This window comes from Triturus cristatus, chromosome 11, assembly GCF_964204655.1.
Source record: "Triturus cristatus chromosome 11, aTriCri1.1, whole genome shotgun sequence".
NCBI lineage: Eukaryota > Metazoa > Chordata > Amphibia > Caudata > Salamandridae > Triturus > Triturus cristatus.
Window position 1 is genome coordinate 1021601856 of NC_140594.1, and position 14013 is coordinate 1021615868.

The window sequence follows — 14013 nt, forward strand, 5'->3', positions numbered from 1 at the left end:
TAAGCACTGCCGACAATAGAATTTGTAATCGGTTCTGAATTTGACAAGTTGCTTATGCAGTACCAGACAAGTAGGTGACTGCTTATTTGGTCCACTCTCATCGTTGCCCTAAGCAACAGGAATAGCATAACTTGGGACAGAACGTACTAAACCGATGGGAAATGTAAACTCATCAGAGACAAATTTGGGGCATTCTAACTGATCTCACAATTTGAATCGGATAATTTATTTGGATAATCTCTCTCCAGCGAAGGTAAGCATTTCACTTTCAATTTAGCTTCTCTTTCTCCAATGTTGTTATAAATCTGAATGAAACTTACACCCCTCATTAAAAAATCCATATCACAGCATGTAGAGCAACCTGTCTTTGTCCGTGAATTGAATTAACTGTGTAAACATGGAAGTGATCTAATTAACAACAAAACAATTTGCTCGGGAGGAATTGCAAGTAGTAGATATTGGAGTTTTTGTACTGATCACAAATTATTGTTTAAAATGTCCTGTTTGCAAACTTTGTTAAGTATTCACTTAGATCATCTTGCTAACCATAGGTGATATAGGAAACACCAATGTTTGCTGTGCACTGAAGAGCAACAAGTTAACAGTTTTTATTTCTAGCATATCATAAAGATAAATAAAGCGAACGTTTTGCATTTTTTGGGATTATTACAAAAAATAAAGAATGCAAAGAAGGGCTCACTTAGGGGCATATTAACAACAACCGGCGATAATTATCTCTAAGCGCACTTAGCGCTAGGATAATTATCGCCGAGTAGCGTGAATTTTTATCGCTGAGATAGCGTGCTATTAGCAACGCTTACCTCAATAGCGATAAAAATCCCTCACGCTAACAGGCTAACGTGAGATTATCGCTGGAAATCCAGCGATAATCTCACGTTACCTTGTTGATAGGGACAGGCAAACTTAGCCATGATATCCTCCTTCCATAGGATATCATGGCTAAGTCTGAAAAATACCAGACGTAAAAAAGCAGCGTTAACCGCGGTTAGCACTGCTTTTTTGTCTCTAACAGGGTTAGTGACATTCTTGATAATAGGAGAAATGTCGCTTAGCCAGACCCCTAGGTAATTGTATGACTCCGCCATCTTGATTTGCAAGTTGCCCAAGTGCCAATGTGCTTTCTTTTTCTACAATTGTAAAAGCGGTAGTAGTGTTTGATTGTGTCGCACTTCAGTAATCAGTACATCATCAGACAAGGTAATGTAACAAACTTTCTTATTTTTGTAACAACAGCATTTATAGTGATGGTGCCACTAGGGGTTACAAATGCACCCTACTACCTTGGGTGCATATACACCTGGGCCTCGTAAACGTGGCCCTGTGATACTATGAACAATACACGTACCCCGGCACTCATATGTAATATTCTTAAATAGTGAGAAAAACAGTATTATGCACAGAATTTCATTCTCATCTCGTACTAATTCAACACAGAGAGGTTTTTATGCGAAAGTATAAATATTTTTAATTTCATCAAAAAAGTTTAGTATGTGATTCTGAACAAGACGTTAAGATAACATTCCTAAGACAGAAACCAATGGAACACCTTTACATATTCAAAACATTGTTATCTTGGAATTCGTTTGTAGTTGGTGACATTGGTTCCGTAATCTTGATCTCAAGCGCACTACAGCCGACACGTGTTTCGTCACGACAGTGACTTTCTCAAGGCTTTTTTCAAATACGAGATGCCAAGCTTAAATATCAAATGTTCATCACCAGATTCTCAAAGGTTAGAAATTCGGATCCATGTCCATATTACCCAAGGTCTAGATAAATGCATGGAGACTTTCATTCATCATTTTCCTGGCTATGTCGTGGTTATTTCGAAAACAAACTTCGTCCCCAAGAAATCTCACGTCTGGATGAGCCCACTCCTCAAAATGTCAAACCTGGTAGCTGGTTCGAGAGGAGGCTGCTCTTCACCCTACGGCCTGGAGAAATCTCACTAGGGGCATATCACAGCCCAAAATTTGGGACCCATTTATTTTTGGATATCCCCATCACAACTATTATAAATTCTTTGACATTTTGAGGAGTGGGCTCATCCAGACGTGAGATTTCTTGGGGACGAAGTTTGTTTTCGAAATAACCACGACATAGCCAGGAAAATGATGAATGAAAGTCTCCATGCATTTATCTAGACCTTGGGTAATATGGACATGGATCCGAATTTCTAACCTTTGAGAATCTGGTGATGAACATTTGATATTTAAGCTTGGCATCTCGTATTTGAAAAAAGCCTTGAGAAAGTCACTGTCGTGACGAAACACGTGTCGGCTGTAGTGCGCTTGAGATCAAGATTACGGAACCAATGTCACCAACTACAAACGAATTCCAAGATAACAATGTTTTGAATATGTAAAGGTGTTCCATTGGTTTCTGTCTTAGGAATGTTATCTTAACGTCTTGTTCAGAATCACATACTAAACTTTTTTGATGAAATTAAAAATATTTATACTTTTGCATAAAAACCTCTCTGTGTTGAATTAGTACGAGATGAGAATGAAATTCTGTGCATAATACTGTTTTTCTCACTATTTAAGAATATTACATATGAGTGCCGGGGTACGTGTATTGCTTTCTTTTTCTGGTGGTAGATCCCGAAGATGACGACCTTGGTCTTTCCTTGGTTTACTGTCAGATTGTTGATGATGTTAAATTGATTTAATGCAGTTAGGGCTCTTTGTAGACCCACCTTTGTGTGATCCATTATGGCGGTGTCATCAGCGTATTGAAGCACCGGCAGCCTTGTGTGTCCTATTTTTGGTGTTACTAGGCTGGCTTCTTTTAGGGCGTCCCCCAGATCCGCCGTGTATAGATTGAAAAGAATGGGAGCCAACACGCAACCTTGTTTCAGCCCATTCTCTGTGTTAATTTTCGAGGACACAGTGGTAGCACTGGTTTTAACTCTTACCCATGTGTCTTCATAGAGCGATCTTTTTGCCTTCAGTAGGTTCGGTGGGATGCCCCAGTTTTCTATCTTCCACCATAGTCTTCTGCGCACCACTTTTTCGAAGGCTGTGCTGTAATCAACGAAGCAGCAAAAGAGTGGGGGGTGGTTCTTTGTGGTAGCCTGGGTGGATAAGTAGGTCAATGCCAGTACGTTGTCCATGGTCGATGCCTGGGTCCTGAAGCCAGTTTGATAAGATGGGATAATGCTATTCTCATCTGCCCACCCCTCCAAGTCCTTTAGTAGAAGGCGAGCGTAAGCTTTGGCTTCAAGGTCAAGCAGGGCAATAAGCCTATAATTTGAATGTTTTTTTAAGCAGTCTCCTTTTTTGAAAATGGGGACCAAAATGGAAACCCTCCAGGAATCAGGGTTTATTGCTGAATGGAATGTATGGATGTATAAAGGAGTTAGCAGGCCTGCCCAGAAGTCTGAGGCCTTTTTAAAGACTGGGGCTGGAATTCCGTTTGGTCCGGGGGCCCCATCGTTCTTCATGTTCTTGATGATCTTACTGACCGTGTGGGGATTTAGCTTGGCTGGAGTTTCGTCATGTGTTTCCGCTGGCGTTCTATTACCCTGAGACCAGTTATCTTGGCTGACTTTCGTGTCACCTGAAGCAATTTTTATTTGCCGGTCTGGGCCCTCTTTGCCACTGGCCCTTTCTGGACTGTCTTTATGGTCAGCGGTAATTGTGTATAGCTGTTTGACATATCTCAGCCAGTCCTTTTCTGCTACTCCATTTTCTCTTGCAATTCCTCTGCTGCTCAGTTGATTTATATGTCTCCACAGGTGGGCCGGGTTCTTCTGTTTAATCAGGACGAAGACTTTTAGCCATTCCCTTTCTGTGATGGCATTTTTATGTTCCCAAAGTTTCTTTCTTAGTGCTGCCCTTAGTGATGCAACCGACGGTCCCTCCGAAACGCCGCCCCCTCTTTTCTTTTTTGTCTAGGGCCTTCCGCAGGAGACGTTTACAGACTTGTATGTCTTTGCTTGGGCCTATGCTGCCCTGTCTTGGTTGTCCTTTGGGCCTGATGTATTTTGTCTGGGAGTTCCCAAACTTTTCTTGTAAGTCCTCTACGATTTCTTCCCACGCCTTTATGGGTGATATTGGCGTGGGCGGATTGCCTTCCGTTTTTCTTCCAGCCATGTTTGCAACATGTTGCCTATCTTAGCCGACCATTTGATCCTCCTCAGGACATTGTGATTTTCGTCCCCTCTTGATGCTCCAATGGTTTGGTAGTGTTGGGCTGTCGGAACTGTCATCAGGAAGACAGCTCTCAGTGGCCTGTGGTCGCTTTCCACCCTATCTTTCACTTCAAAGTCATCCAAGCTGGCCGCCAGTGCTTCGCTGATCATGATGTAGTCAATTCTTGAAATGTCTCTGAAGGTAGGAGGAGGGTCCCATGTGTTCGACTGGACTTTTTTTGGTGCGTGAGTTGAGGTCAGCTTGTGGTTGCTGATGAAGTTGATCAAGGGTGCTGCCCTACCAGAACTCAGGGGAGGGGGTTTATTGATGTCCAGATCCCTCAGATTGAAGTCCCCCGCTAGGATAACCTGGTGCATTTTATATTTACACAGGAAGTCTTCTAATTTCCTTGGCAGCCCCTCCAACTTCTCTTTTATGATATCCTGGGCCGGATTGATGTAAGAGTTAATTGTTAGAAGAGGCATAGGATGTGAGTTAATATTCAGACCTTTGATTTGTAGAGCTTGCAGTCCTGTTATGTTTAAATTTATATTTTTAGCTTCAAGGGCACTGTCATGCTTTTTAAAAACCGATAGACCGCCGGCTGGTCGGCCAAATAGATTCCTTTTTATGGCTGGAATGAAGTGTTCGTAGTGCCCTGCTAATGAGGTGCTGGCCAGGGCCCAGGTCTCTTGGAGGCAGAGAATTTCGGAAGTTTCCAGGAATTGCTTCAAGTTTTTGTTGCCACTGATTTTGCTTATTCCTGTTATATTCCAGGAGATTATGGTTAGTTTCTCTTTGTGGACTGCAAGTCGCCTTGTCCCTTCCCTTGCCAGCCTGGGTTCTCTGATATTAGGCATGCTGGTTCCCCCCGTTTATCCTTCCTGGTTGATTAAGGGCTGAGGGGTCTGCACTGATGACCCGGTGGTAGTTTTGGCAGGAAATCCTGATCCCTGTTGGGACCTTGGGTGCTGCCCCAGTTCTGAATTTTGACTTTCTTGTTTACTTGATGAGTGACCTGCTTGGGACCAGTTGATGTGACCTTGGTTGGCCCCAGCGTCAACCTCTTGTCCAAGTGTGGTAAATATTTAAATTACCTGTACTATTTTTATGCGGTAAAGTCTAGTAAGAATAACTCAGTCAAAATAAGAGGCAGAATCCGTGGTATTAGAGGTTCTGAAAAGGGCTTTATTCCTTACAAAGGAATCATAGTTCGAACTAGGCAATCTTATTCCATCACCACGAAGGTTCAGGAAGGGATAGGCAATACATTATTGACAAGTAACAATATATATATGAAAAGCATTGCATTAAGACAGATGCAGGAGGCGTAACAGCTGATAATACAGATAAGAATACACATACGTAATGAAAATGGGCGTAATAACAGGCGTATACTAGAAACGTCATTTAAAATGATGTCACAAGTGGGTGGATCCATAAGAGAATCCTGCAGTGTCAGCAGAAATGTTTGGCAGAGATGCGCGCGCAGCCGCATGACGTGTGATTGACGCGCAACTAGAGGGTGAAGGGGAATTGACATTTAGCTCTACATGTGGAGACAAAAGTCTGGGGGGTCAGGTCAACCTAATCCCAAATCGTATCTGATATCTTTGTTTAAGGAACTGTGTTATCCAAAAGGAAAGGTTTCCCGGACGGAATCTATTCTATACTGACTGTTAGTGCATGTACAAGCGTCCATGTGTCTACATGAGATGCGAGGGGGCAGGAATCTTCCATGGTAACAGGGGCTATGAATTACTTGCATAAAGACAGCGAGGCCAAGCTCTTTGCTCGGTAGCTGGAAGGATGTTTACCTAAACTACTAGACAGGAATGCATTGGATGAGGAGCGGAGCAGATAACTTGAAGGCTGAATACAGTTTTTGGCAGGCAACAGGCCGCGTCAGGCACCGTTAGCCGCGCAGGGAGTAGGACAAAGTTCATGGATACAGATGCAGGTCCAAGCTGGAGCATTTCAGAGGCAGAAGCAGAAAAAGGCTTGATGGCAGAATTCAGGGCCTACTCGCCTGAACTGAAAAACGTGAAAAGTGAACCATATAAAGTCGGTGGCCAATCATACTTAGGAATGGAATATTCGACCCACTCATGGTGGATCTGAAAGAGGACATGTTGACGGTGGACGCACATATATTTGCGTCTTCATAGCTGGAACTGGAGGGAACATACATGTACTTGTAGCATGTACATGGAGCCGTTGGGGTCTAAGATAGGGGACACAATTAACCATATAAATTCATATTTCCTCATTCCCTCCTTGTCCCCTACGGACCCTTATGAAATATCCATCTTCATCAATCCATCAATCTGTTCATATAGCATCATTTGTTCTTCTTTCTTCTTCCGGGATCTTGAATGAAAATTCGAGGGCGGTATACACGATGTGGCACACAGACCACAAATCGCTGGCCCACATTGTAGACACAAGCAGCAACTGAATAAAATGAGAAAGCCAATACCTAGGAAGGATAGGATCCTCCATCCCCAGGCTGACAACATGCTCCAGAACCAACCGGACCAAGTCCAGGTGCCTGGATTCTGGTGTATCTGGCTTACGATCTTATGAAGTCGAGTTATGGCTTTATATACTGACGGCGCGTTTTCTGGTATGAAAACACAGCAACTTGATCCGATGACCCTACAAGCTCCGCCCCTATCGGCCAGGATGACGTCAAGGACAAGACGATTTTGAAAAACAACAATCCGCATCACAGACTGCTCCTCTGTTAAGTTGCCTAAGGCGGAAGTAGTTTCATTCACTACTGCTTCAAGGGTTCTAGTTAATCTACGTATCAACTTACTATTAGTGACTGTACCTATGTAGGGAAAGAAACCTTTATTGAAATCTGTGTATTGCTCCCATGCTGTTTCGGTGTAGTCGACAATCGGGAGATCTCTCTGCTGTCTATTGTGTACTAAATGGGTATTCCTATGGTAATCAGGCGGGGCTAGGAAAACAGGTGGCAGAAGGAATGCAATGTAACAGGTACCATCCCAATCTAGGGGTAGGCGTATGTATGCGGTGTGACCACAGATGAAGTAGGAATGACGAGAAGCTCTAAACGTAGATTTGCCTTTATCACTGAATTCTATTACAGTGGTACATTTACTATGGCCCATGTGAATTGAACCATTCTTTCTTACACATAATTCGCCTCTAACTGGAAATACTGACATAGCGGGCAAGATTGGTGTAGCTTCAGATTCAACATTCAGGATCATGAGATTAAGTGTAAAGTTACCTAATCCATATACTTCATTTTCTAGATCAGTTCCTGTTCTTTTGGGAAGTCCCTCCTTGTTAGGGTAGCAGACTTTAAGTAAAACTAGGTTCAGGTTTCCCCAAACCCAGTTGTCTTGATAAACTACTGAATTTGAATCTAGGGAATTAATCAAACTGAACCATGCTCCACAGGAGCCATTGTGGGTGAATGGATACGGAAAGAGAGGCAGAACTCCCTTGTATTTCTGATAGGGAGGGAGTCGGCCACATAACCAACAATTTGTAGCATTGCTGGTCTGATGAGAATGATGTAACATACTAATGAATGTGTTGTTGCGCAGCGCAAATCTATAGGACAACTCATGCGGGGGTAATTCGCTAAAAGAATGTTCGGCAGTAACATTGAAAGCACGCTTGGAAATAGGGTAATACATGTGTAATAATATACTGGCAATGATAATCAGAAGACTTAGAAAAAACATAATTAACAACGTCACTATGCAGTGACTACGAAGTGATTTACAGTACGCAAATTTTTTGAGCTGTTTCTGTCTATTTCTCTCTCTATTTCGGTCTAGAGGATACATGTCAGAGACAAATTCAACCGATTCACCTTGGAGAGGACTTAAACAATCAAATTGTCTGACTTGCTAGACCTTAGTTTCAGTTTATAGTTTTCCTTTTCTGTCTTGTCAACCAGGGGGAGTTTTGAGTCAGTCTGTGAGGGAATGCAGGGCTGATAATTCAAGTCGGATGATAGTCCATGAAATTTTTTGATATGGCTCGAGTGCAACCACCCTTTACGTCCCTCAATCTTCACAGCTGTCCTTGTGGTCAATAAGACGAGTTTAGGCGACTGCCAGCGAGGCTCCAGCGGGTTCCTTCTGTCGAAGTTCCTTATCAGTACCAGATCTCCCGGAACCACGTCATGGGGCTTCACCTCAGTGTTATCGGGAAAACCTGCAGCTACCTGTGAACGACAAGATTGTAGTGCAGACATCAAGGAAGCCAGGTAATCTGTCAGCATATTACAATCAACATCAGTTATTTTACGGGGTATAGGCGTCCCCCACATATTTGGTGGTCTACCGAAGATCACCTCATACGGGGATAGCCCTGTTCGAGAGTGTGCTACCATTCTCATGTAAAAGAGCGCAACTGGTAAAGCTACTATCCAGTCGACACCTTTTTCTCTACATACTTTGGACAGTCTAATTTTCAAAGTTTGGTTATGCCGCTCCACGAGACCTGCTGCCTCGGGATGTCGGACACAGTGGAATTTCCATTGATAGCCTAACAAAAGTGAAACATGTTTCATTAGCTCGGATGAGAACGGTTGGCCATTATCTGAGTACACGACACGGGGCAAACCATACCGTGGGAAGAATTCTCGAATTAACTGTTTGGCAGTAGTCGGGGCAGTGTAATCTGAGACGGGATACGCCTCTGTCCACCGGGAAAGAGCGCATACAACTACGAGGACATATTTGAATCCTCGACATCGTTCCATCTGGATATAATCCATCTGGAGGACTTCAAAAGGGTGATCGGGGGGTTGAAATCCACCTTGTTCTACAGGTACGCCTTTTCCTGGATTGAACTGACAACAAATCATGCAGGTACGTACTTTCTGTTTAGCTGCTGCTCGCAAGTGTTTATTGAACCAAATGTGTTGAATACTGTCTAGCATAGCTTTCTCTCCTAGGTGCGCTGGACTATGTATTGTGTTAATGATGACTTTAACCATTGAGTCGGGGAGAAACCATATAGATTTTCCCTTTGTCATCCATCCTTGATCCGTTTGGATCCCTCCTAATTCAGTCCATCTCTTTATTTCTTCTGGTGTAGCATGTGTCTGTATGTCAATTACATCAAGGGCGGGATCCTTAACTGTCATGCAGCGTGTTGGTGTCGAAACTATTGTCTTTGTCGTGTCAGTTGTATGAGTCTGATTCTGAGCAGTCTGTTTAGCTGTTCTGTCAGCTAGGTCGTTACCCTGAGAAATAATGTCTGTCACTTTTGTATGGGCTTTACACTTCATAATCGATATTGCAGTCGGCAGATGTATTGCATCTAACAGAGCTTGAATAAGGGGACCGTGCTGGATGTGGGCACCGTGAGAAGTTAAATAACCTCTCTCTCGCCAAAGCACGCCGAAGTCATGGACGACTCCGAATGCATAACGTGAATCTGTGTATATGTTGACTTTCTTATTTTTGGTTTGAATACAGGCTTGTGTCAGAGCGATGAGCTCTGCTGCTTGAGCTGACAAGGTATCTATACAATTTGTTTCAATAACTTCAGTGTCTGTTGTGACAGCATAAGCGGCCACTAACTCTCCTGTACTTGTTCTCATGCATGAACCATCTACATATAATGTCAGGTCTGGATCTGATAATGCAATATCTGTCAAGTCTTGTCTGGGTTTCGTCGTAATAGTAATGACTTCAATACAATCATGTGCCAATGGGTCTGTTCCACTTACTGGCAAAAGTGTGGCAGGATTTAATGTACTACAACGTCTGATTTCTATGTGTGGCTGAAACAATGTTAATTCATAACCCGTCAGTCTTGCTATGGTCAAGTGTTGTGTTTGGGTCCGGTTCAAGAGAACCTCTACTGCGTGTGGTACTTGTACTGTCAATTGATGTCCTAACACTATGGCATCGCTTTGTCTGATTGCTAAAGCTGTTGCTGCGACTGATTTCAGGCACGCAGGAAGAGCCTGAGCTACGGGATCTAATGTACTGGAAAAATAAGCACATGGCTTATGTGATCCTGCTTGTTCCTGCGTGAGTACTGACAAAGCAGTACCTTCTCGTTCTGTAACAAAAAGTGTAAAACGTTTGCTGTAACATGGTGTTGCTAAAACAGGTGCTTGACATAAAGCTTTCTTTAAGCTTTCAAAAGCTTGCGTATGTTCCTGAGTCCAAGGGAGGACAGTTGATGTCGCTGCCTCCTGTGTTGTCAACTGAATGAGTGGTTTTGCTAGAAATGCATATTGAGGGATCCACTGCCTACAGTACGAAGTGAGGCCTATGAATGCCCGTACCTCCTTTTGTGTCTTGGGTATCGGCATGTTAACAATTAACTGGATACGGTCGGGTGTAAGCTGTCTTCCCCCCTTGGACAGCAAGTGCCCAAGGTACACAACTTGCTGGACACAGAATTGCAGCTTTGAAGGGGACACCTTGTGCCCCTTGTCGGCTAGGAAATGTAAAACCGTCAGTGATGCTTTTTCACATTCAGGTTCGCTTCGGGCGGTGATCAGCAGATCATCGACGTATTGAAGCAAGGCAGTGTTAGCTGGCATGTGGATACTGTCAAGTTCTCTTTTCAGTGCTTGGCTATAGATGCTGGGGCTTTCTTTTTCCATAATTCTTCTTCTACTCTCATGATGCAATCTGCATCCCATGTCCCAGCTGCGGGCCATCTCTGACTTTCTGCTAGATCCTTGGTGTAGTCCACCCATAAGTCAAGATATAACACGGCATCTAAGCCATGTTTATGATACATAAAATACCCTGGAGTATCCCTAGGTGGAATGGGAACAGCTTCTTCGAGTACTCCTTTTCTAGTTTTGATCTGTCTTAATTTTGAAAAGAACGGCATTTTTAAACCTTGCTACTTGATTCTTACTTGAACTGGACTTGAACACAATTAATACGAAAAACACAATAATGAACACTCATTCATACCACAATTTTTGAACACAGTAAAACATTTAACATTTAACATTTAACGAACAATGATAATTAAGAGAAAACTAACTACTGACATAATACTAATACTAGATAATACTAGCTTATATATACATGAACATACTGGATATACTGCTAAACAGTACAGATACACTGCTAAAACAGTGCAGACCGGATTTGTGTACCCAAACCCGTCAGGACCGGCACAAACCAATGTGCACGTCTAACTGCCTCCCCAGCAATGGTACTCACCGGGTAGCACGGAACGGAAGGCCTCGGAACTGAACTGAACTGAACCGGACTGGACTCGACTCGACTCGGAAACTTCGGAACCTGGTGGGCCTCTGTATACCTCGGATCTTGCTCTCTCAGCTAGGCTCTGGTCGGGATACTTCGCACGTCTCACCGCCTCGTCTGGGTGTTGATCGCAGCCTCAGTCACCCCCGCTTGGCCGGAGGGAGATACAGGAAATCCTGCGGGTACGCGTTTTTGTCCGTCCAGCTGTGGCAGAGGACCGGGCCTGCAACGCACCTCCGGCGCGTGAGATGAGAAAGTGTCCCTATTCGGGCGCCAATTTATGTGGTAAATATTTAAATTACCTGTACTATTTTTATGTGGTAAAGTCTAGTAAGAATAACTCAGTCAAAATAAGAGGCAGAATCCGTGGTATTAGAGGTTCTGAAAAGGGCTTTATTCCTTACAAAGGAATCATAGTTCGAACTAGGCAATCTTATTCCATCACCACGAAGGTTCAGGAAGGGATAGGCAATACATTATTGACAAGTAACAATATATATATGAAAAGCATTGCATTAAGACAGATGCAGGAGGCGTAACAGCTGATAATACAGATAAGAATACACATACGTAATGAAAATGGGCGTAATAACAGGCGTATACTAGAAACGTCATTTAAAATGATGTCACAAGTGGGTGGATCCATAAGAGAATCCTGCAGTGTCAGCAGAAATGTTTGGCAGAGATGCGCGCGCAGCCGCATGACGTGTGATTGACGCGCAACTAGAGGGTGAAGGGGAATTGACATTTAGCTCTACATGTGGAGACAAAAGTCTGGGGGGTCAGGTCAACCTAATCCCAAATCGTATCTGATATCTTTGTTTAAGGAACTGTGTTATCCAAAAGGAAAGGTTTCCCGGACGGAATCTATTCTATACTGACTGTTAGTGCATGTACAAGCGTCCATGTGTCTACATGAGATGCGAGGGGGCAGGAATCTTCCATGGTAACAGGGGCTATGAATTACTTGCATAAAGACAGCGAGGCCAAGCTCTTTGCTCGGTAGCTGGAAGGATGTTTACCTAAACTACTAGACAGGAATGCATTGGATGAGGAGCGGAGCAGATAACTTGAAGGCTGAATACAGTTTTTGGCAGGCAACAGGCCGCGTCAGGCACCGTTACCCGCGCAGGGAGTAGGACAAAGTTCATGGATACAGATGCAGGTCCAAGCTGGAGCATTTCAGAGGCAGAAGCAGAAAAAGGCTTGATGGCAGAATTCAGGGCCTACTCGCCTGAATTGAAAAACGTGAAAAGTGAACCATATAAAGTCGGTGGCCAATCATACTTAGGAATGGAATATTCGACCCATTCATGGTGGATCTGAAAGAGGACATGTTGACGGTGGACGCACATATATTTGCGTCTTCATAGCTGGAACTGGAGGGAACATACATGTACTTGTAGCATGTACATGGAGCCGTTGGGGTCTAAGATAGGGGACACAATTAACCATATAAATTCACATTTCCTCACAAGTTCTGCTTCAGAGGAGGACAGGTCCGGCGGATGTGGCACTGTTATGGCTGTCGCTATCTGGGGGCTTGCTTCTCATGGTACCCGGCTTGTGGTGGCTGTTGACACATGTCCGATGCGATGATCTGGCTTTACGGAGGATTCAGGCCTTGCTAAAGGTTTATGGTCCATCACGGCTGTGGTGCTTGGAGACCTTAATTGGCTGTGCTCTTCTGCCCGGGGGTGAATATCATGGGCAGCCTTTTTGCCCCAGTTTTTAGCAATAAAGATAGGGTAGGGCTGGGGAGGATTGATGTTCCCTTGTGGGGACCGAAGGGTGCTCCTACTCAACTGCAGTTGCCTCCCCCCTATCTTTGTTTTTTTTCCATTGTTTCGTTAGCTTTTTTTTTGCTCGCCTTGATAGAGTGGAGTCTTGTGCGTTAGTTGTACTGGGGGTATGTTCCTGTGGGTCAACAACCAGGGTGTCGCACCCCCACACTGCCCCTGGATTGAGCTTGGTGTCTCTTTAGCCTTTAGGGGGCTGCCCTTTTTGTCTTGAGACAATGAGTCTTGGCCCACTTGGGATCCTGCTGGCTTTTTTGCCTCCAAGTGTTTACTGTTTATCAGCTCTGAGTCATCAATGATGGATGCGGTTGCTGTCTCCCAGCGTCCTTTTGCTATTTCAACTATGTCCTTTAGGATCTCGGGGAGGGAGGCCCATTTCTCCATAAGGGTTGAGCAGCAGCAGGTACAGTCCCCCCAATTGGTGCTTGAGTGCTGATAAACCCTGTTGTTCAATTTGTCCACCCTGGTGCTTATATTGACTAAACGGACTGCGATGGCTTGTAGAAGATCTATTTGGACTTCCATTTTGGATGACTGCCACAGAAGGGCTTTGTTAGTGGAGGAATTTATCCCGGTCGGGGGACATCTCTCCAATTCCACAACTGTGCTGATGTTCCTAAGATTGTAGTCGTCTTTTGAATTGGTACCCCGTGAGGATGTTGATGGCAACAACAAATTAGGGGTTAATTCAAGGGTTCTTTTGATCTTCTGACCCAGGTTGTGGAGGAATGAGGCTGTTAGGTCTACTCCCTCCGGGGAGTTTAGCCCCTTGGTAACTGAATGTGGCCACGTGGTTGTACAATTTAGTTCGGGGTT